The sequence below is a fragment of the Rousettus aegyptiacus genome, unplaced genomic scaffold, assembly GCF_014176215.1.
Source record: "Rousettus aegyptiacus isolate mRouAeg1 unplaced genomic scaffold, mRouAeg1.p scaffold_m13_p_12, whole genome shotgun sequence".
In the NCBI taxonomy this organism is placed as follows: Eukaryota; Metazoa; Chordata; class Mammalia; order Chiroptera; family Pteropodidae; genus Rousettus; species Rousettus aegyptiacus.
This window is the reverse complement of record NW_023416287.1, coordinates 28,052,185-28,075,326: the sequence shown is the minus strand read 5'-3', so window position 1 is coordinate 28,075,326 and position 23,142 is coordinate 28,052,185. Positions and strand designations below refer to the sequence as shown.

At 35.6% G+C, this 23,142-nt stretch overlaps 1 pseudogene; it reads left to right on the top strand.

The window, feature by feature from the left end:
• Window positions 1–13,007: 13,007 nt before the first annotated feature.
• LOC107514098 overlaps window positions 13,008–23,142 on the top strand; it is a 35,896-nt pseudogene continuing 25,761 nt past the window's right edge.

The window sequence follows — 23,142 nt, the reverse complement described above, 5'->3', positions numbered from 1 at the left end:
GAGAGTCCAGGGATTTATTTTATTTCTTAACTGTAACTGATTCACTTGGATTGTAATTTGCAAGGGGTAGGAACACACTGACATAATACATTTATAACATGCAAGGTTACTATAGAAATTCTATGTTCTTTTAAAAATTAAAATATACTAGTCCAGTGTGAAAGGAAAATAGAGCTATTTCCAAACATACAAAGACTCAGAAAGTTTACCTCTTTGGCATGTGTTTGAAAATAAAAAATTACTAGAAAATATAATCTAATAAAATATCTTCTTCACTGAAAGAGGAATACTTGGTATATCAAAAAACTATAGAATAGAGCAATGAAATTAAATTCGAGATTCACAGCTCAGCAGCAGACATACAGGTAAGAAATTCAAACTAGAAAAGGACGTAAGTTAGTGGGCTTCCAGAGATAATCTTTAAGAAGACAATCACCTTCCTGTATTAAATGGTATGATTAAAAAGCATGATGATCTAAAAACAAAACGGCCAGGAATTTCTTAGTTAATTAGGTAAATGGAAGGTAATAAAAGAATCTAAGAAGAATCAAGTTGAATAATGAAACCATGGTCCTCAAATTAAGCAAACTAAACTGAAGTATGATTCTGAATGAGTGATGGAATATGAGAAATGAGAATCTATTCAGAAGCTTCTGCTTCAAGTGATAGATTAAGAGTATAAGATTATGTTTCCAGAGGATTTAATTATACTGCTTGATCTCACAGTGAATCTTTCCAAATTCATAAATATTCTCAATGCTATATACTAGTGTTACATTTATAGGAACCTAAAATGCTACAAAAAAAATGTTCATTTACTATAGTAATAGAAAAGAACAGTTTATAAATCTTGACAATTTAAAACTAATAATATAGCTGTCAAAAGTTTGGAAGTATAGTGAGAGAATGTTGATTTCTTGATAGCTGAAATTCAAGGGATACTGCCTAACATTTGTATAAGAAGTAAAGATTAGGTATAGTTTTACAAATAATAAAGAGGACCAATGGGAGAGCTAACACAAATTTAACAAGATTTTTAAGATGAATGGGTAGTAGAAGGTATTAAATTCTTCATTCTCATGGCAGGAAATCAACAGACACTCTTTAATATTGCTAAACCAGATATATATTACCAGAACTGTGTTATCCAATGTGGTAGCCACCAGCCACATGAGGCTATTGAATATTTAAATGTGTCTAGTCTGAACTGATATGTGTTCCAAGTACGAAATACACTTAACATTAAAAAAAAAAATGATATTTTTATATTGACGTGAAATGATAACATTTGGATATATGGGATTGAATAAAATATATTATTAAAATTATTTTTTCCTGTTTCTTTTTACTTTTTAAAATGTGGCTACTAGAGTAATTAAATGTGGCTCACATTATATTTCTATTACTCCAGGACTGGTCTAGAATTTTTAGAGTTAATCACCAGGAGTCCTAAAATCATAAAATGTTAAAAATAGTTCTCTCTGGAGAATAGGACAGGTGTGGGGGATGAAAAGATTTTATATTTTTCCTTTGCCCCCTTTTGTATAATCTCAATTTCTAATTCTAACTCCATTACTTTTATTATTTTTAAATAAACATTTAATAAAATACTCCTAAAAAATAATGTGTAATAAATAAAGATGATAATATATTTTTAAAGGATAGATTAGGTGGGTGGACTAGAAGCAAAATTTTTAAAAAGTGAGCAGAATAATTTAGATAAAATGAGAAAACAACATACCTTTCAACATGTAAGAAAAGAATAAGAGGAATGGTAGGTAGTTATAAATGGGAAAGGTGGTTAAAGTTATAAAATATATTGATTAGCAGTTAATTTTTCAGCTTAAAATTCCATTTTAGCAATTATTGGGTAGTTTTCTACAGATGCGATTAAATAATAAATGTGAAGTAGCTAGTAGATGATGGCATTGCGATGGTTAATACAGGTGTATCTAACTTTATGCTTAAGTAATATATACATGATCCAATTTAACAAAGAGATAGACTTGGTTGTGATTGCATCCTTTGTTAAAGAAGCTTGTCCTTAACTAAAAGAGCCAACAAAGAACTTCAGAATCAGACATCCTAAAATATTATCTTGTAAATTCAACCACCTGATTTTATAAGGCTGCTGGAGAGGTAAAATTGTCAGGGAAAAAAATTCAAATTTTCTATTACAATTGCAATTAAAGAAAATTTAATAAAACTAAATTTACATACAGCATTGAATAAAATAGTGTATGTTCAAAATTCTCCAACATATTATACATTATGTTATATACCGAAAACTAATTTATATTGTACCTTTCATGTCCCTCAGTGTAAAAACTGAGACTATTTTAAATGTAGATCCATTTTAGGCTCAAGACTAAAAGAATCAGGGAAATTCTTTTATCAAGGATCTGGAGTTCTTATCTTAAAGTAACTATATGTAAAAATCATTAGATATCGAACTAATTATAGTAAAGATTAGTGCTTTAATATATAAAAGATTTGCTAACATTTTAAAATTTGTTTTTCAATTATAGTTAATGTACAATATAAATTAGTTTTAGGTATACAACATAGTGATTAGATATTTATACTGATATACTTTTTTATTGATGGATAGTATTTTTCTTTATGCAGATCAGATCTTAGTTTTAACCAACAAAAATCACATTCAACATTTCATCCTAATGTACCCCCAAAACATATTCCCAATTACTTAAAATACATTTTCAACTAGCAGCAGCCAAAACTTCAGTCTATATAAAATTCCTGCAGTGACTCATAAAACTAAATCATACATTTAATATCTCTTACCTTTGAGATCATCAAATCCCATAAGACTCACTATCAATCTCTCCTCTTCTATCCCATAATGACTTGAGCTGAAACATTCTGAATAAAATGATGTTATGACTTGATTTATGTACACCTGGACTTTCAATCCAATGCACTCTATATCAATCTTTATAAAGTCTTGGTAACATACTTGAAAAAAAACAGCAATGCAGTGAGTTAAAAATGAAGCCTGGATTTTTGCCAGTGTTACAAGATAAGAAGCTGTGTGACTTGGCCCATGCTGTGTAGCTGGTGATGGAGGAGTGGTTGCACTTTGGGCTCAGCAAACCCCTAAGCTTTGCTGCTTGCCCCTTCAAGTCAGCTTCTACAACCTGAAATGATTACTGCTGAGAAAGGTCAAGAGATGCGTCAATGTTTAAACTTCTTTAGTATTTCTTTTATGATGCCAAATCGAAGCTTCTAGAGCTTACTTGCTTTTTTACCCTATTAATTTATTCAAACAGGAGCTTCTTATACAATATAATTCAGTAAGTCTGAAGATTGTATTATTGTTCCTAATATTAAGTGACCCTTCCTATAAGAGGATTAAATCTTCCAGGCCTATTGACATTAGGCTTGGCTATGTGACTTGCTTTGGCCAATGAAATGTGATCAGAAATGTTAGATGCCAGTTCTGAGCAAAAGCCCTAAGACTATTGTGTGATTTCATTAGCATTCCTTTTCCACAGCCACTGCACTGGCAGGTCCCAGATAGAGGCTTCTCATTCAACCTGAGTGGGCTCCAGATGGAAGAGCCAAAGCCAATCTATGATTGACATGTAAAATGAACGAGAAAGAAAACTCTCTTTTTGTAAGATACTAAGGTTTGGGGGTAGAGGATGTCTTTTATTATTGTAGTATAATTTAGTCTAAGCTGACTGATACAATCAACATCCTTTATAGAAACCATAAGATCTGTACAAGCATAAATGAACCAAAAAGTTCAGCAAAGTTTTGGACAATAAAAATGATATCTTATTTCTTCAGATTTAGACTTCTGTACTCCTGGCCAATCCTCTTTATTTGTCTTTCGGAAAATATTGGAAACTGAGTATACTGCTTTCAGGAATGCTAGATGTTGTACTCAAGGGATCCCATAATATCTTCTTTTCTTGCCAGAATGGAGATAGGTCTTGAGTCTTAAAGTCTGACAACCTCTCTCTTCCCACTTCTCCATTGATGTCAGCATTAAGCCAGCTGCAATAGACTTCTGGGAAGATTCTTGGAAGAATAGGCTGCCTTGATTTGTATTGGGAGACTGCAGAGACAAACGGGCATGAAATTCCAAATAGCATACTGATCAAGTGCAGAGAAGTATCTGTGGTAGACCAGCTATACAGGTGTAGTCTAGATGACACTTATATTCAAGGGATATGTAACTTTTGACAAGTCTGGGATTGTCCAAATCTAAATTGAATGTAATTCAGAAAGAACATTAGGCCACAAATTATTGAGACCCGAGTTTTAAAGTTTATTATATAAACTTTAATAACAATTTTTATATCTAAAAATGAATGTTCAGTGATTGCTCGAGTTATTTAGCATGCCTGAGTTGTAATTCCAGCCAAGGTGCTTATTAGGTGTATTCCCTGGAGAACCTAGTTAACTTTTCTATACTTTGATGCTTCTGTTGAAAAGGGAGTACAATAATATTGCCTACCTCATATGGTTGTTGTAAGAATTAAATGAGTTACTAGAGGTAAAATGCTATAATTGCTTAAGTAAGCCAATATTACTAGCTAGATTGCCTATCTCAAAAAGTTGCCAAGACTATAAAGTACTTAAAAACTTTATAAGCTTTATGAAGCATTATTTTTCTTGTCTTTTATTTCTCACTTTGTTGTACAACATGACTTGTTTTTATTTGCTTGTGATTCTTTGCGAGGTAGCAGTAATTTAGGATGCTTAATGTATTTGTTAGATGAGACCAGTATCTTCTTATGAGACCATTGGAGTCCAAAACAATTTATCTCCACAAAATCAATCTTAAAATGCATGTCAAATGTGTTAAAATCTCCCCAATTTGGTCAATTATTTGTGTCAAATTTTTAATCCCAAGGAGAATTTCTTTCCACACCTGGACCTCTTTTCAAACCATGAAGACCGATTTTACAAAACTAACACTAAGATAATGAATTCATCACAGAGAATAAAGAAAACAATTCATTTTCCATGCATAAAACAATGTTTTAAAGATTTTTTTGCTATTTATTAACTATCTATATTGCTTCTCTTTCCTTCAGCATGGCTAATGTTCCTTTTGAGAGAGATTTTGAATCTTACAAAACTTTATTAAAAGCGTCTCCTGTTTTAGATTAGAAAGTTAAAGAATTACTTCATTCTAATTTTTGTCTAAAAGATTAGTGTGGATCATTCTACTAAATGTTATAGAAATCAGATGTACTTTAGGAACTTTTTTAAACATCTGTGTTCTGGTGGGTATTTACTTGTTATGTATGTGGGTTAAGATATCTTTTCAAGTCAGTTGAAAAATATCAGAGATCTAGTGAGTGGATATCCTTTCCTTGCAATATCCATATAAAAAGATTATGTTGGCCATAGCTTTGGTATGAGACACAAAAATTGAACACTTCAACTCAGCAAGATAATGAATGATGAGTGATTGCTCAAGTTCAAACAGGAGGGATGAAGAAATGACACTGCCATCTCCTTAAAGAATTCAGAAACTGGGGGTATATTTTTGTTTCATTCTCCTCAAAGTTCTTTGTTTTATCTTTCTCGCGGCATTACACATAACAACAGCACCACCTATTGGCCTGTTTTATCTGTTTTATTTGCTGTCATGAAGATTTAGTAACTACTCTCCTGAAAAGTATGGAGAATGCAATGCAGTTTATGGCTTCACTTTTATCACCTGCTCTTGTTTTCTACTGAGAAGCTTTGATGTGAAGCAGTTTTAAGGTTAGTCCAATAGCTCAACAATGTTAAAAATAAATTTTAAGATAAGCCATTTCTCAGCTCCTAAACTCTTCTTCAAAATCATTAGTTTTTAAGTACCATAAATAACAAATTTTTGTTAGTTTTTCTGTTACATTATAGTGTGAATAAATGAGTCACCTTAGGAGGCACATTTAACAGCTAACTGTTAAATAACACTGGCTAATTAACCTAATTCTGTTTTATTTTCTAAACTACAATAATGTTTTCAGCTTGCAGGAATAGATATAATAAACCTAGAGTTATGAGTTCATATTAATTTCTTATTTAAATGGAACTAGAGCATGTAGTTGGTACATGTACACAATAGGATTTTGGAAAAGTTTTATTAATATGTCATCTAGTTAAAGATCATTTGTCATTTATTTTCAGAAAGCATGGAAATTCTGTTTTATTCCTATTTTTGCTGAATTGTGAAACTCATTGACCAAACAAAATATAAGATTCTTTTGGAGCTGTGTGTAAAGATCTCCAAACAATGACTGACTTCCAAATAAATAATTAAATTGAGTGCTAATAGTCTCACCACAGCTTCCTGATGTTCGGCTGCATAAAAGCAAATGACGCAGACACAAGAAGGGATTGATAAATATTTGAAAAACAAGGGAAGTGAAGAAGGAAAGACAATCAACCCATAGTATATATGGGTCAGGCTCAGAGCAGAGCCTGAGATAAGGACTCATGTGTGTATAATTTACTGAGGGAGAACTCTTCAGGAAAAACGCACAATGAAAGGGATGAAGCAGGGAGAGCAAGGATGTGGACTTAGTTAGGTAAGGTATAGTCTCAGTCTGATCCCATGGGGAGCTTTGCAGCATAAGCCACATCACAAATTTTTATTCTCCTGTCAGTCATTGGCTGTAAGTTTGTTCCTGGTTGCCCAAGGGAAGATATAATTTCCCCGGCAAATCATCTTTTACACACCGAGAGCAATACTCTGGACAAGGAGCAGCTGCTCGTCATTAGCCCCTAACATGCATAGCAGCAGGCAGATGAGCGTTCCCGTTCATCTGAGATATCTGGGTGGGACTCTAAAAGTATACTTCCTCAGTGTGTCATTTTGGCCTTAGTTTCATGTTTAAATACATTAAATATTCACCATTAACCATTTTATTTAACCTTTCCTGCATATTTCTATTTACTTTGAATCGATTGGACTTCATCCTGAAGAATTTCTTTTTTTCAAAAGAATTCATGGGCATGACAACTTGTATATCTGAAATGTTTGTTTTGTCATTACATTTGAAGGACAGTACAGGAGGTATAAAATTCTTGAGTTCTACTTTTTCTTCTCAACAGTTTATAAATATTACTTTAGTCTTCTGGTATTAATTATTTCTGGAGATAAGTAGAGATCAATTTTTTCCCCTGTACATCACTTACATTTCTTACTTGTGAGCCCCGTGTGATTTTTTCCCCCTCAAATCTCTGACATTTCATGAGGATATATGTCGGTGTCTATGGTAGGCAGAGTAATACTTCCTACCCATCCAAAAGATGTTCTCATTCTAATCTCTGGAACCTGTTATTTTACATGGAAAAAAAAAACTTAGTAGATGTAATTAAGAATTTTGAGATGATGAGATTACCCTAGATTATTCAAGTGAGTCCAATTTAATCACAAGATTCCTTTTTAAAAAATCAGCAAAGGAACTGTGAGGATAGAAACTGAGGCAGAGAGAAATTTGAAGGTGCTGTACTGCTGGCTTTGAAGATGAAGGAAGGAAGAGACCATGAGTCAAGCAATTCAGGCATCCTGTACAAGCTGGAAAACACAAGAAAATGATTCTTCCCTAGAGCCTGAAGAAGACATGCCACTCTACCAACACCTTGATTTTAGATCAGGGAAACCCATTTTGGACATCTGACCTCCAGAACTGTAAGATAATAATTTTGTGTTGTTTTAAGCTGCTAAATTTGTAATGACTTGTTACAGTAGCCATAGGAAAAAAAATAGCGTCTGTCATTATTTCATCTCCTCTGTATGTCTTCCACATGCATGAACACCTCTGCAATCATTTCCATTGTTCTTTTCCATTTCGTTTTGTGTGATTTTTCTCAAGCCTGCTAATCGTGATTCTGATCACATTTTAGTAGTGATGTTACAATGTTCGTTTCTACTAATGTGCATTTATTTCAGTAATGCAGTTATATTTCTATTCCTTCTTCTCCTTAAGCTCAGCCAGTTGATTTTTCATCTCTGTTCTCTTCCAATATCTATGTTTTAACTCTTATATATTTTATTTATTTAGGGGGTCTTTTTAAAAGTATTTTTTATTTTTCAATTACATTTGACATTATATTAGTTTCAGATGTACTATATATTGATTATACATTTATATAACTTAAAAGGTGATCACCCCAATAATTCTAGTACCCATCTGACACCATACAGTTATATCAACATATTGACTATATTCCCTATACTGTACTTTACATCTTGTACATACTGATTCCATACCCTCCACAAAGAGGGAAAAAATGTTTTCCTTTTTCTTTTTTCTCTTTTGAGTCATCATTGTGCATGCCATTACTCTGAAAATACTGGGAACTATATGTTTCTCTGGGATTCCTCTTGTGGCATATGTTTCCCCAAATTTTGCTTATGTCATTTCTTTCCCTAATTTTTATGTGGTGGTATCTATCAACAGGTGTCATGGCTTTATTGAATTAACATTTGCTAAGTGGAGCATAGGGTGCTGATAATAAGCTATTTAACAACAGACCAAAAGAGTGATTGAAACAGAGAAGTTTGTTACTCACAGATCTTATAGAAAGTGCACAGACCACCTCAAGCAAGGGGTCGCATGGGGAAGTCAAGGCAGGGTGTAGACAGAGAGTAAGGTAGGACCTGTGGGACACTTGCCTTTATTAGCATCCATGAGTGAAGTGCTTTGGAGTTCTTGGTCTAAGCCTGGATTAGTCGATTTAAACCAAAAGAGAGAGTTTGGGTAAGCCCCATGAGAGTCTTATCTAAGGGGTGCATAAGGCATATAGGCATTGGTAGGCAAGGCAGACTGTTGATCACAAGTGCTATTGGAGAAGTCATATCAGGAACATATGGTTGCTTGTAATTCTACAGGCTATTATTTAGGACATGAGCTTGCATGAGAGGGGTAATGTCAGTAGTATAAGACCCCGTAGGCTACTTTACCAAACAAAATCGTTGCCGAGGCAGCAGTGCTATGGAGTAGCTTAGCTAAACTCTTGGGAACAGGGCTCAGGGTGATCCCTAATTGATTTTGAATAGGTACAACTATATGATGGATAATATTGTAGGGGAGTAAAGAAGGAATGATCTAGGACAGTGTGTGGTTCTCATAAGATCTATTTTTTCCAGCATACTCTTAATAAACATGTTTGTCTGTGGGCTTTACAAGTCTATCTCTATTTATAGCCTTCAAGAAGTTGTTGAGTTTCACAACTAAATTTCTGAAATCTAAGTTCTTATTAGAAATCGACAATCTCTCTCCTTCGGCTTTGCTATCAGAGTTCTTATATCTCATTTCATGACTGCAGTAACGCATTGTCTCTTCAGTTCGGATCTCATACTTTGGGGCATTGTATTTCATTGTCTATGATTTGAGGTTGTAGCTCCTTTTTTATTTTCTTTTTTACATTTTTTTAAAAAAAAACAGATATAAAATTCACATATCATAAAATTCACCCTTTTAAACTGTACAATTTAATGTTTTTTGTATATTCATGATGATAGAGAACCATCACCACTATCTACTAAACTCATTTTATCACCTCAAAAAAAACCTTTATACCTGTTAGTAGTCACTCCCCATTAGTCCTTCCTTCTCCTCTCCAAGTCCCTGATAACTACCAATCTATTGTCTCTACGGTTTTGCTTAATCTGGACATTTCATATGAATGGAATCATACACTATGCGATATTTTATGTCTGACTTCTTTCACTTAGTATAATGTTTTCAACTTCTGTCCATGTTGTAGCATGTATTGGTACTTTATTGCCAAATAATACTTCATTGTGTGGATTTGCCACATATTATTCATCCATTTGTCTTCCGATGGACCTTTGGGTAGTTTCCCCTTTGGGGCTAATATGAATAATGATGCTATGAGCATTCATGTGCATACTTTTGTGTGGACTTGTTTTCAATTCCTTTGGGTTCTCTTTTTCTCTTTATAAGTGGAACATTTCCCCCTCTGTTTATCATTCTTTTTCTGGGTGTTTCAGAGGGCAGGGAAATAAAAATTCTTTTACTCTTCCATCATTAATCAGAAATGCCCTTATCTTATCTAAACCACAGATATAAAAACCAAAGTCCAAAGAGCTTACATAAATTACTCAGGGGCTCTGGCCAGTTACCAATAGAGCTGAGCATAGAAGTTTCTTTGACTTTATAAGAGCACTTTATTCTCATTTTCTCTTATGCTTCCATAATACTTTGATTCATTTTTCCCCTAAATCCTTCAATTAGCTATTGCTGCATAATAAAATACTTCAATACTTAGTTTTATAAAATAGCAACAATTTATTATTTTTCATAAGTCATCAGATCAACTAAGTGGTTCTGCTGACCTGAGCTTGGGTTGGTGGGCTTTCTTACTAATCTTGGTTAGTTGCTGGTCTACTCAATAACTGATTGACTATTGCTGTGATCTTTGACACATCTAGGATCTTGGCTGGGATGATTCCTTGCAGCTTATCATGGCCTCTCATCTTTCAGCAGGCTAGCCTCATGGCAAAGGCAGAATTCCGAAAGAAAAAGGACATAAGTTCTCTTGATGCTCTCAGACTCAGCATGTTATCATTCTTATGCTATACTGTTCTAAACAAGTCCCAAGATCGGGCCCTGATTCAAAGGAGCTAGGGAGAGAAATAGATTCCACCTTCAGATAAGAGGAGCTGCAAGCTCACATTGCACAGGGTGTGGATACAGCGACAGGTTAAAAAAAAAAAAACTGGAGCCATTTTTTAATTAATCTACCACAGTGCTTGTAGTAAGAGTTATCTTGCAACAATCATATGAAAGTTGACAGGAAAGTGACAGAGAGGAAATAGTTCAGATAAAGATAAAATTAAAACTAGGTATAGATTTCTTATTAGAGTCACATACCTATTCAGGGTTTTCTATGAATGCTTCCTTCTAGATAGACCAGTATGCATGAATGCTGTCTTCAAATCTATCCCTCCTTCTCCTGGTCTTCACTATTCTTTCAAAGATGACTCTTTTATGTCATGGCCTTTCTGTCTTTCTAAATTCCTCCCATGATTTGAGCACCACCTTTCAATCTCATTAGCTTCCATAGTGTTGTCTTTATAACACATTCCAATAATAAATTTACTTGTCTCTCCAGTGTACCCTGCCCCACTGGACTGAAAACTCTTTGAGGATAGAGCTATTGCCTAACATATTTGTGTCATCTAGCCCAGTGCCTAGCACACAGAAGCAGCTTGATAAGTGTTTGTAGAACTATCAAACTAATGAAGAAAGCTCTAATTGCCTTATTCAGTACATTGTTGTTTTTCCCCTGTGATTCCTTTTATAAATTATCTCTGTCACTTCAGAATTTTCTCCTTGTGATATGTTGTGCAATATACATATATAAACATATATCTTCAGGGACCTATATATATGAAAACATACATATACGCACATATTTTTATGTCTTATATGTTTAATTATTTCATTGCTGTTTGATTTAACTACCCAATAATAAATAGTACTCTTTTATAAAAGCTCTAATTCTTACTCTATATTTTGTTTTCTTCTAAAAAGAATTCGAGGTGACATATTTTTCAAAGATACAAACTAGGTCATTATGAGTAAATACTGAAAAAAATTGAGGAACCAGTTTATGATAGTAATGTTCTAGAAACTGATTTATTATTGTTGCTTTAGCAATTATGGTAAATAGGGAACAAAAATCTCATTTCCAGAGAAACTCTTCTAGGAGGAGTCTTTATAGCTTCTTTTATAAGGAACATCACAGAATATAATAGATGTCAACTATAAACACGGTTTTATAGAATAAGCAGAAACATGTTTCACATGGCCATTTCTCATACTGACCTTCAATTAAACCCAAAGTAGTAAACCCTAGCTAAACGAAAACTTTTCTGTGGCGAACTAAGCTAAAGTAATCTAACAGGGCTTGTTTCTGGTATACCAACTCAGAATACTGATCGAGTTTCAAAGATGTAGGCTAACGAGGAATTGTCAGGTTCCTAAAAATGTTGCCCTCAAGTGTCTGCAAATTTACTTGTTATTAGAAGGTTTCCAAGATCAGCAGATTTAATACGGAACTCTTTCACATGTGCAAGAAATATAGGTTTTATCACTGACTAAAATGTGATCCACAATAAAGTTCCAATACAGATTACTAGGAGATAATGGTACAGAAAAATAAGACTGGTGAGAAACCAAGCACCACTCAGAGAGTTGGAGAGCTCAGGTTTATTACACTAGTAGTCCTAGAAGAGCTAGCATTCTGAAGATCTGGGCTCCAAGCTCAGGAGTAACCTTACTTTCATAGGGCTTATCCGTGAACAAGCAAAGGGGATATATCTGTTATTTAGACAGAACAAGCAAGGGGAGGGTGAGTTTTCAGTTGATCTCAAGGTCACGCTGCCCTTCGGACTATTTGGCAAGCATGTCTACAGAAGCAAAACAAAGAGCTGATTACAAAGTTAGCCATTTGAGTGAAAAATTCCTCTTCAATAATACAGACATATTTTTATGAAAATGAATTTCATGATAGAGGCTCACTGCAGAATACAAGAGTCAAGGAAAAGATTCCAAGGTGTATCTAACAAGGTATGTCTTCTCATATATCTAGATCATATGTGTTTTTTATTAGTAAAGTGTGTTCTTATATTTAAATTTCCCTGTATTTTTCACAATTTAATATGCAGTCCCTGAATCCAAATTGAAGGAATAAATGAGTGAATGAAGACATCATGAGATAGAATTTTGCTACAATGGCGCCATTGTTAATGGTAGAGATCTATGGAACTAGGAATGTGGATGTGGTGGCTATTTTGTTTTTCCCCATCCATTCTCAGCCTTCTTTCCTCTGCTTTGTGCCCTAGGAGGCTGATCACATTGGATTGCCTTAGCTGCTTCTCTTGTCATTTGGTGCCCTTTTACATTTGGCCAAAGGGAAATTCTGCCAGAGATTGCAGTGAGAAATGAACTCAGAATATTTCTTCCCTATTCCATGTCAGCTTTGGTTTTTCAGTTCCAGAAATGGCCAAATTCACCAATAATTATAGCATCCACCTGAAAACTCATCTTCGATACCTCCATCGGTAACATCATCACTGCCCCATATCCTTTCAAACTATGGGTGATAACAGCTTCCCACTGATGCTAGTCTCTGCATGCCTCATCCTTTCTTGCTGGTTTCTTTAATGCTGCCCATACCTCTGTAAATAGTCTCTTCATTGATTATCTGAACAGTGCTGTTTCCTGCTAGATCTCTGACTAAAACAGTAGAAACTATTATGTTATAATAAAACAGGAATTTTCAATAAATTGTGTAAGTGAAAGGAAATAGCAATGAGGTTAGATGTTATTTTAAGATTCTATAACTTGGTTGTCTATTTAGAAAATGAAGGTAGATCGCAGAATTTTTGCTTTGTGAGTGGAAGGCAAGATTTAGGTACTGCAATGAAAAAATTAGCGAGAATAAATATTCAAGTCAGCCCCAACCTGGATTTGAGCAGGTGTGTGTGTGTGTGTGTGTGTGTGTGTGTGTGTGTGTGTATCAGATTAGGTGAAGGGGCCAAAAAAAAAATATGGGTATTTCTTTTCCATAAATATGTTTTCATAAACTACTGTATTTTAAGGTAGATGTCAGAATAAGAAAACATATAACTTATGTAACTCGTGACAGGGACTCAGTGGTAAATACTCAAAAAGAATTAACTACCAAGATGGTAGCCAGGAAGAAAGAGTTTGTGTATTTTTTAGCAGCCAGAATATATCTGCTTTTCTCTCTCTCCTGGAAGCTGCCACTACCAAGCCTATCACAAGCATCATTTAAAAGAACTATAAAGAAGGCGATTTTTTCTTTATAACTCTCCAGCTTCATCTTTTATAGAGTGATTCAATCAACAGATCAAGTGAATTGAGGGCTAAAGAAGAGAATGGTCTTAACTTGAATGCACCAGCCACTCCAATGGAGTCTGGATGCTTTCTGTATGCTCTGCTTGTTCTTCTCACTGAACATAGCTTTCCTTTCAGTGCTCTAGTTAGGATTAAGTGAGACAATGTTATGTAAAAGCTCCCAACACTGTTCTTGACCCAGAAAGGGTAATCAGTAATTTTATTTTTCTCATTTGTTGTGAGAGAACATGGTACAGAGCCTGAGGACATAGCTGAATTTGAATTCAGCCTCTTCCCGATTAGCTATGAACTCTTGAGCAAGTTACTTAAACTCTGAGAATTTCAGTTCCTTATCTAAAAAATGGGAGAGCATAGCAATCTAGTGTGAGAGGACATGTAATCAATGTATAATGAATGACGTGCCTTTGTAAGCCTCAGTTTCCTCATTAGGATAACTCTGATTCCATCGGATTTTTACTATAAATAAATGAGATAATACATGTGAGTTTCCAAGCACTCTCAGTGTGTATTATTCTTAACCTTTTCCCCAATCCTTGTGATTTTGATCTACAAGTGACACTTTTTATGTCACACAGAAGAGGCAGTGAGAAGAAAGTAAGAAAGTCTCCTACCTAGTGAAACTGACTACAGTAGGACTACCAGAATAAGTGATATTTTATTTGACCTTCGAAAACAAAGGAACGATTTTATAAGTGAACATGAGAAAAAGTAAAAGGCACAAAAATGGAGAAGGTACAAGACCATATTTCAGACAGACCACAATCTAAGGTTCTTATCAAGAAATAGTAGGAGAAATATCTAGGAATGATAACTAAAGCCACATTGTGGGTGGTGACCTTGAATGCAAGGCAAAAAACAGGGATTTCTTTACTAAACAATGTGACTCCATGGAACGCTCTAGGATCTAGCCAGGAAGTGAGACATGAAGAAGAATCATATGGATTCTACATTTTGAATGAAATCATTCTTAGCTTATTTACTGGAATGGAGAAAGTAGTGAGTAACATCCCACTGAGTCTCATAAACATAAGTAGGGTGGATATTCTCAAAGCCGGCATGGAAAGTGACTTTGGAGTAACTTACCCATATGTCACAGAAAATGTTTTCTAGTTTGCTTTGCAAGTTGTTCCCCATTTGTCCACTCTCTTCTCCTAACCACATTCATTTTGCTCCCTTCTCTGCCCTGTGCTATACACTGAGGGAAGGGGTAATGATTTCTATGGATTTCCTGGCCCAGACTCCCTTGTCTTCTGGCTTCTGGTTGAATTTAGGAGGCAGCAGCAGAACATAGGATGGTAGTAGGAAAGAGAAAATTCAGGGTATTTATTTTCTGGCTCCATCCCTAATTTTGTCACATTTGTTGCAGTGGTTGCCTAAAGTCTCCTATACTCATTTGGCTCCATTAACACTACTTTCTCTCTTTGCCCCTTCAGGCCCAGGCCCAAAGTGGCAACAGTTTCTGCTGTTGCTAGTGACCTGGAAGCTGTAACCTCCTTGTGAGTTCCCTTAACCCTTTCCCCGCCTCTGTAAGTCATCTCTTCATTAAACTCTCTTGAACAATCTGCATTGGGTTCTGTTTCCCAGCAGGATCTTAACTGATACAATTGTTAACCCATAATCTATAACTTCCATTGAAACACCACCCTGATTAACAAGATCTGAGAAAGTATCCATGGCCCTCTGTATCCTACTGGTGACCTTAGTGCCAGGACATTCAGCTGTCCACAAAGTTTTGCATTCAGCATCAGTTATTCCCATTCACCCCTACTTCCTTTGGTCTTGGCTATATCAGTGAATGGTTTCACCACTCACCCAGTTGTTCAAACCCAAAGGAACCCTTTTTGATTATTCTAGTTCTCTCAACTTTCACCCCCTATTCAATCTATCACAAGGTCTTATCATCTCTTTTTCCAAAGTATATCCTGAATCTGCCCATTTCTACTTATCTCCACTGCTCACAACTTAACCCATGCCTCCATCACCTCTAACCTGGATCATTTCTGTAGCCTCTTAAACTGTTCTCTCTACTTCCTCCTTCCAACTCATTTACCTACCATCCAGCACCCAGAGTGACATATTTAACAACTAAATCAGACAGCATCACTTTCCTGCATCTTCTAAAGTCTTATGTTGCTCTTAGATTAGTGTTGAAGTCTTAGCATAATCTAAAAGTTTCTGCATCATCTGGCCTCCCAGATAACATCTCTTACTTCCTTGCCTTTTTCTTACTGGGGTACAACACCCAGGCTTTCATTCCACCCTCAGAACACACCACACCTGTGTTCTCAGGGTGTTTGTTTACACTTGCTTTCTCTCCCAACATCTCCACCCACAGTCTGTACATGGTTCCTTCTTGTCATTCAAACCTCCACTTATAGGTCCCCTCCTCAGGGAGTCTCTCTTTGATCACTCACTACAAATTACTGCTCCTTCTCTGTACTGTCACATCATGTGTATATTTTTCTTTACTATTGGAAGTTCTCATGGATGCTTTCTGAAGTTTCTTTGTTCTTTTGTTAGTTTATTTCTTGCCTCCCCATTTCCCCTGGAATACAAACTCTAAGGGAACTGAGGTCTTCATCTGTCTTATTCTCCACTACACTGGCAATGCCTAGAAGAGGGCCCAAACACAAAAAGTGATCTATAATTATTAGTTAAATGAATTACTGAGCAAACATCTTATAAATTAAGAAAAAAAGAAAACTCAAGTGGCCAATTAACGGTTGGAAAAAAGCAAAGAAATGTTTTTGCATTCACATGATCAGAAAAAAATAAATAAGATTGCCAAAACCAAGTCTAGACAAAGTGTTTGAAAACTAGAACTTTCAAGCATTACCCTGAGAATGTTAAATGGTATACCCATTTTAGAGAACAATTTAGCAGCATAAAATTCAAAATGTGCTTAACATTTGAGTCAACAATTCCACTTCTAAGAATCTTTATATTAGCTTTATATTTGCATAAGCAGATGTTATAAGAGTGTTTATTGTGACATTTTTGTATTAACAAGAAAATTAAAGCAATCTTAATGTCTATTAATAGAGGAGTAAATAAAATGTGATATATTCATATGACAAAATACTATACAGCAGCCAAAAAAGATGACTATTATGTGTACGTGCATAAATGTATAAATTATAAAAATCAAATGGCTATATCTCCAAAATACAACTTAAAAATTTTTTTAAAAAGATACACTTTAACATCATTTATATAAATAAAACACTTATTGTTCAGGGTAGAAAACATGGAGTGAGAAAAAAACCCCTATTGATTTTTGTTACCTTTGGAGAGGGGTTAAGGGAATGAGACTGAGGTGATTTCTGACAGAAAGAGACTATGTTTGTAATGTTTTATTTGTTTTTAAAAGTAAATATAACCAAATAGTAACAATTGCTAATTCTGGATGATAACCATTTAAGTGTTTTTCCCTGTTTCTTAAAATCATATTCAATAACTTAATTTTTAAAATAAAATCTAATAATAAAAATAAGGTCAATTATTTAGAAGTGGGAGCAACTAAGAAAGACCAGAGGGGAACAGAGGTTGAGAGAGGAGGTAAATTTGGCTGTTGACTGTGCACTGAGGTGGGCAGGAAAGGAATGTTATTAAGGTCTGTGCCCCAACTCCCTTTGCTAGCTGGAGCAGTGCTGGAACATCACCTACTGCAATTGTCAGCTGCAAACAGCTCACTGTTGTCCTCTCCTCTGGAGAATTACCTTATCCTGCAGTCCCTGACTTGTGCTGCAGAAGCCCTGAGGCCTGGCCTTACTCCATTGTTATGCTCTTTTCAAGGCCCTCAGTGAATGCTGTTGATATCACCATGGGCATTTTTATCTCAAATACTTTATTGCTTTCTAGCACTTCATCTATAATGTCAATGACCTTTTCCTGAAAAAAAGCTAACCTATCGATTTGGGGGTAGGGGTCAGGGTGGGGGGGGGTGATGGCACAGAATTGGATTAAAAGTAGTCCAAAACAATTGAAAATAAATCCTACACCCAAGAAGAAAAGATTTCTCACTCTTACCATAAGTCCCCATCTGATCTCAATTGGCTTCCTTAATGAGTTCCTTAATATGAAACAAACACACCCATTCCACAATTAGAATGACAACAAAAAACGTAACATGGCGAGAACCAGGAGATGCCCTCACACTTAATGGTGTGAATCCATTCCCACTAAAATGAGAGAGTGACCCCCTGATCATCTATGGACAGAAGACCAAGACTGAAAGTGAGCTGAGCCCTGCATTTAAGGGAAGCCAAGTGTACTGCACAGTAAAGAAGGCTGCATATGCCAGAGACACACACTGGTGCCTAGTTCATATTGCCAAGAGAAGGCCCAGCATACCTGTACCCAGGTGGAGAAAAGCTATGTCCAAAGGCTCCTCACCTTGCTGCTTGGGGAACCATAGTAGCACACGTATGCAGAAGTCCTTGCCTCTGCCAAGATTTATGATAATTTTAAATGGTTTAAAGGACTAAACAGAATTGGATTGAATTCCCAGTTCCACCTCTTTGCTTTCATTTTATTATATGTAGAGTGGAGTTATTGGAAGGTTTCAATGAACCCACGCATTACATGAGTCCCTATTAGGCACACAGTCAAGGTTAGTGCCTTTTCCCTGAACTAACTCTGCTTTGGCTTGGAGCTTGACAGCAACACCTGCTGCTGTGTCGGGCCAGGCCCTCCCTTCACGCTGGAGGGAATGGGCTGTAGTAAATGCATGGGTTCTTCCCGGCAGAGCACCCCATTCCTTTACACTTCTGAGGGTTTGGCTTTGCATATGCTGCCAATAGCCTTCGCTATCCTGCGAATGCAGCATGACTAGGAACTGAGGCTGAAGGGAGGCTCCGGTCAGTTTTTTTGACCACAGCATTTAATTTCTTAAAAACATTTTTTAAATGTATATGTCTTACCATTTGAGAACTTACCATTTGTGCTTCATCTAAAGTAGCACAATCACTGTAGCTTATCACCAGCAGAGGTCAGAAATAATGACTTGGAAAGAAATCCAATTCCCTTGGTTTCTAAGCCCATTCCAAACCAGCTGCATGTTTGCCTGATAAAACACATTTTGTGGCAAACAAACTGATATATTTTATCTCATATAATTTCAGAATATTGCTTCATTAGTGGATCAAATGGGTAATTGACTGTTTCTCTCCCAATTTCTCTCCCGCACCCTTACCCCAAATTTATTCTTTTTCTTCCTGCTTACCACTTTGCTGAAAATGTTTTGACATTTCATCTTCCTAGCAAAGATGGGTGATTAAACATACACATCTACTTTCTCTCTCTCCAAAGCCCTAGTAACAAAACAGTCAAGCAATTTTTAAAAAAGAATAAGACCTACTAGTAAGTTCAAAGGACAGGAGAAGTTACTACACCACAAGATGTTGGAAGCCGAAACATGACAAATGAGAGGAACCTCCCTTAGCGAACCAAAGAAAGCTAAATTATAAACCTGAAGTGGAGAAAGATGAGAAGCAATCCAATTAACACCCCAGTGACCTCAAATACGCTCAGAAATTAGCAGTGTTGGGTACTCCTGGAAGTAGGAGTGATGATGGGGCCAAGACAGGGGACTGATTGGAAATCTCTTAAGGAGATTCAATTCTAAGATTCTATTGTCTGCTCTATGTAGCTGGGCAATTACTTTTTTGCATCCCAATAAAATGCAAGAACATCAGTCATGAGAGAGAGTAATTAAGAGGTCTCTGGATTGGAGGGCTCTAGGAATAATTGGGAGCAGGGGAGATATCACAGTGAAATTAGTGAAGTTCAGGCCTTCTCCTGGTATTTACAGAGCCCAAAGCGAGAGTGCTCACGTGGGCCATGGCTCCTGACCTACTCTCCCTTCTGTTTTTACCCTGGTCCCTTGGTTCACTGTGAGGGGTCTCAAATGAGCACTTATGGAGATCTAGCCCTCCTGTTCAAATTCTCTATTAAATCCTCCCAAACTACCACTCCTTGTTCATCCCTTGGTTTCAGGGAGGACTTCACTGGTAAGTGGAATCAGTAACCCTGAGGAAGATAGGTTGAGAGAAGGGGCCTACATACTCCCTGGCAACAGGCTTGAGGTCCTTTGGGCAGGAATTCTGAAGCATGATCTGGAAATGAGAGGTCTGTCTCTTTGACCTTTGGGGAAGACACTTCAAAGAAGGGCTGGAGCAGGACCCTTTAAATAATGTTGCCTAGGTTAAGGGTAACTGAATCAACATCCTCTAAAGCAAACTGTCCCATAATAAGTTTAACACTGAAAGTCCTGTATCCTAGGAAACTCCTCAGTCCTGGGCTGGTCATTTTACCAGGCTAAAGAGTGGTACTGTATTTGCATACATAATTCTGAGATCCCCATCCCTCCAGACCCTTCTTTTATAGGTTAGTTCCCATAGTACTGGCAGCAAGGCCTATGTCTTCCGGGCAAAATATTAGAAGTCATCCTCTGAGAAATCTGACCTGCCCAAGAGGAAAGAGCTAAAGACACTGACATTAATAATTTCCCCAGAGAACTCCTTTTGATGACTCTACAATAAAGCCCATAATCAACAAAGCACATTTTAACTAGCTCAGAGCATCCAATCAGCTTTTCAGGGGTCCTGGCTTAACTATAAGCAGATAGCCAAGGATCATGAGACATTGAGGAAATCCTTATCATGAATGATCGAGACTAAAAGAAACAGAAAAAAATTTTTTTATAAGGTAACATATTATGCCAGGAGAAGAAATATTTTAAAATATACATTAATAACTTCAGAATCATAGGAGATATTGCATTCGTGAACAAAAGAACAGGGTATTATAAAAAGAAATGTTCAAATAATAAAAAGAGTTCTTAGAAACTAAATTATGAGAACAGATTAAAAAAACTCCATGGAAGTATTGGGAAAAGGAAGTTGAGAATATCTCCACAAAAGGAAGACTATAAAGACATAGATAAAAAGGAAAGAAAAAGACAAAACTAGAGTACCAGTCTAAAAGATCAGAAGGTGAAAAACAGTATGAATTTCAAACATCAGGGAAGCAAAGAGGAAGAAATTGTAATTCAAGAAATTCCTTAGAATGAGGGGACATAAATTTTCAAATTGAAAAAATCCAGCAAGTGCCAAGCACAATGAATGAAAATATTCCTATCCCAAAACAATGGAGAAATGTCAAAGGTATGACAAAAAGAGGCTACCACATGAGAAAAAGTCTCAATTAAAAAATAAAGGTTGAGAATGGTCTTGAGCTTCTCATGGCCAACACTAGAAGCTATAACTAACACTCACAGCTGTTGACAATAGAAAAATAAAATTCCAAAGGAAATTTATTTCAACCTAGAATTTTATACTTTGGCAATGTGTCATTTAATATGAGGACAACATTTTCAGACTTATCACTAAAATATTTCTTTAAGAAGTTGTATACTTGAAACTATTAAATATTATGTGTCGACTGTAATTGAAAAACAAAGTTTTTAAAATTTTTTAAATAAGATGATTAAAAGAAAAAATGATCTCTTCAGGAAGATATTGGAGGATATATACTACCAAAGCAAATAAATAAACCAAGAAGAAAAAAAGACACAGGGTTTAAGAAACAGAGAACCCATTATGGTAAAGAGATAAAGAGAATCACAAGGAGGCTGTTAATTCACCAGATGCAAGACAAGTCTCCTGATGAAAGCCAGAAGGCTTTGGGAGAAATTTACTTGAGAAAATTTACTTGTGATGTATCATTCAATAATCATATATCTGAATATTTCAAGAGGAAATATAAGTAACTGGCAGAGAATTTGGAGTTAAGTTGTGAGAAACATACATGAAGAATTAAGAAAACAAAACAGATGATTAGTAATTATGAACAAAACAAAAAGTTTATAATAAATGGGAAGTAATTATAGTATATTGCATGGGTCAGCTATGGATAATGTTTATATAGTAATTGCATATTGTTTTAACCCAAATTGGGATATAACTATCCTAAAAGGATGGAGAGGGGGCAAAGGTACATTTGATGGGGGATAAGAGAGAAGGAAGACACAAGAGAGATCACATGGGGGGGGGGGTGTCATCATTTTCCAGAAGTGGGAGACAATAGACAATGCCCAAGACCAAAAATTAAGAGGAAGAAATATAAGCACACAATTTGAAGCAACATGGCTGTCTAAACCAAAAATAATAATAATAATAACTGTAAAGTTTGAAAATACTTGCCTATTGGAGAAGGACAATAGCTGCAGTGATATGGAGGACCAGTATTTTTCATAACAAATGTTAGAAAAACATTTTACTCTTAAAATCATGTATGTGTATAACTGCATAAACCACCTCCCTCAAAAAAAAAAAAAAAGACATATTAGGGAATTCTAAGTTATAAACTAGCTTCCTTTTTATTTCATGTTTTCTTTCTACTTAAAAATTTTTTATATACCATTTAAATATTTTTTAGTTAAATGGATTCAATGGTATTAATTAAAGGAACAAAGTTGTCCTGTTTTAGCTTAAGGTTATGTGTAGTTTATTAAATTGAAAAGAATCAAATAATGTGGTTTTGGCTTTCTATTAGAGAAAGTTCAATATTTTTTAATGAAGTGAGTTTAATTAGCTTTGTGAACTAAAAAGTTAATTAAAGTAAACTCCATTAGAAAATAAAGTAAAAATTTTATTTATTTAGAATTAGAGGAAAATTACATCTTCTAATTAATAGAATAGTTTGAATTTGTAAGTGTGGTAAATTGGTTGCAAAAAAGTCCCTAGTTCTTCACCTTTCCTATATGCATTCTATATATAATGTGACTTTGTAGCAACTCCCACTGATAGGTGGAGTCTATTTCTCCACCTGGAATCTGGGTTCGCATTGTGATTTGTTTGGCAATGTAACACTATAGAAATGATGGTGCACTAGTTCCAAGGGAGCATGTATAGTTCCACACTTTCTCTTGGACTCTTACCACTGCCACCGAAACAAGCCAGGTGTTTGACTGAAAATGGGAGACAACATGGATGAGAACTCAGTAGTAGCCTTAGCCAAGGCATGTTAAAATATCCTGGAGCCAAGCACGTGAGGGAGCCTGGCTTAGGTCAGCAGAGCTGTCAACCCAACCAACTGTTAACTTTAGAGAGAGAAGTGAAACCATCTGAGACCAGAACTGCCTAGCTCAGCTGGACCTCATGAGCAATAAAAAAATCTTTGTTTCTTTAAGACACTAAATTTTGGGATGATTTGTTACTAGCAAATACTAAGAGTTATCATCTTGTACCAT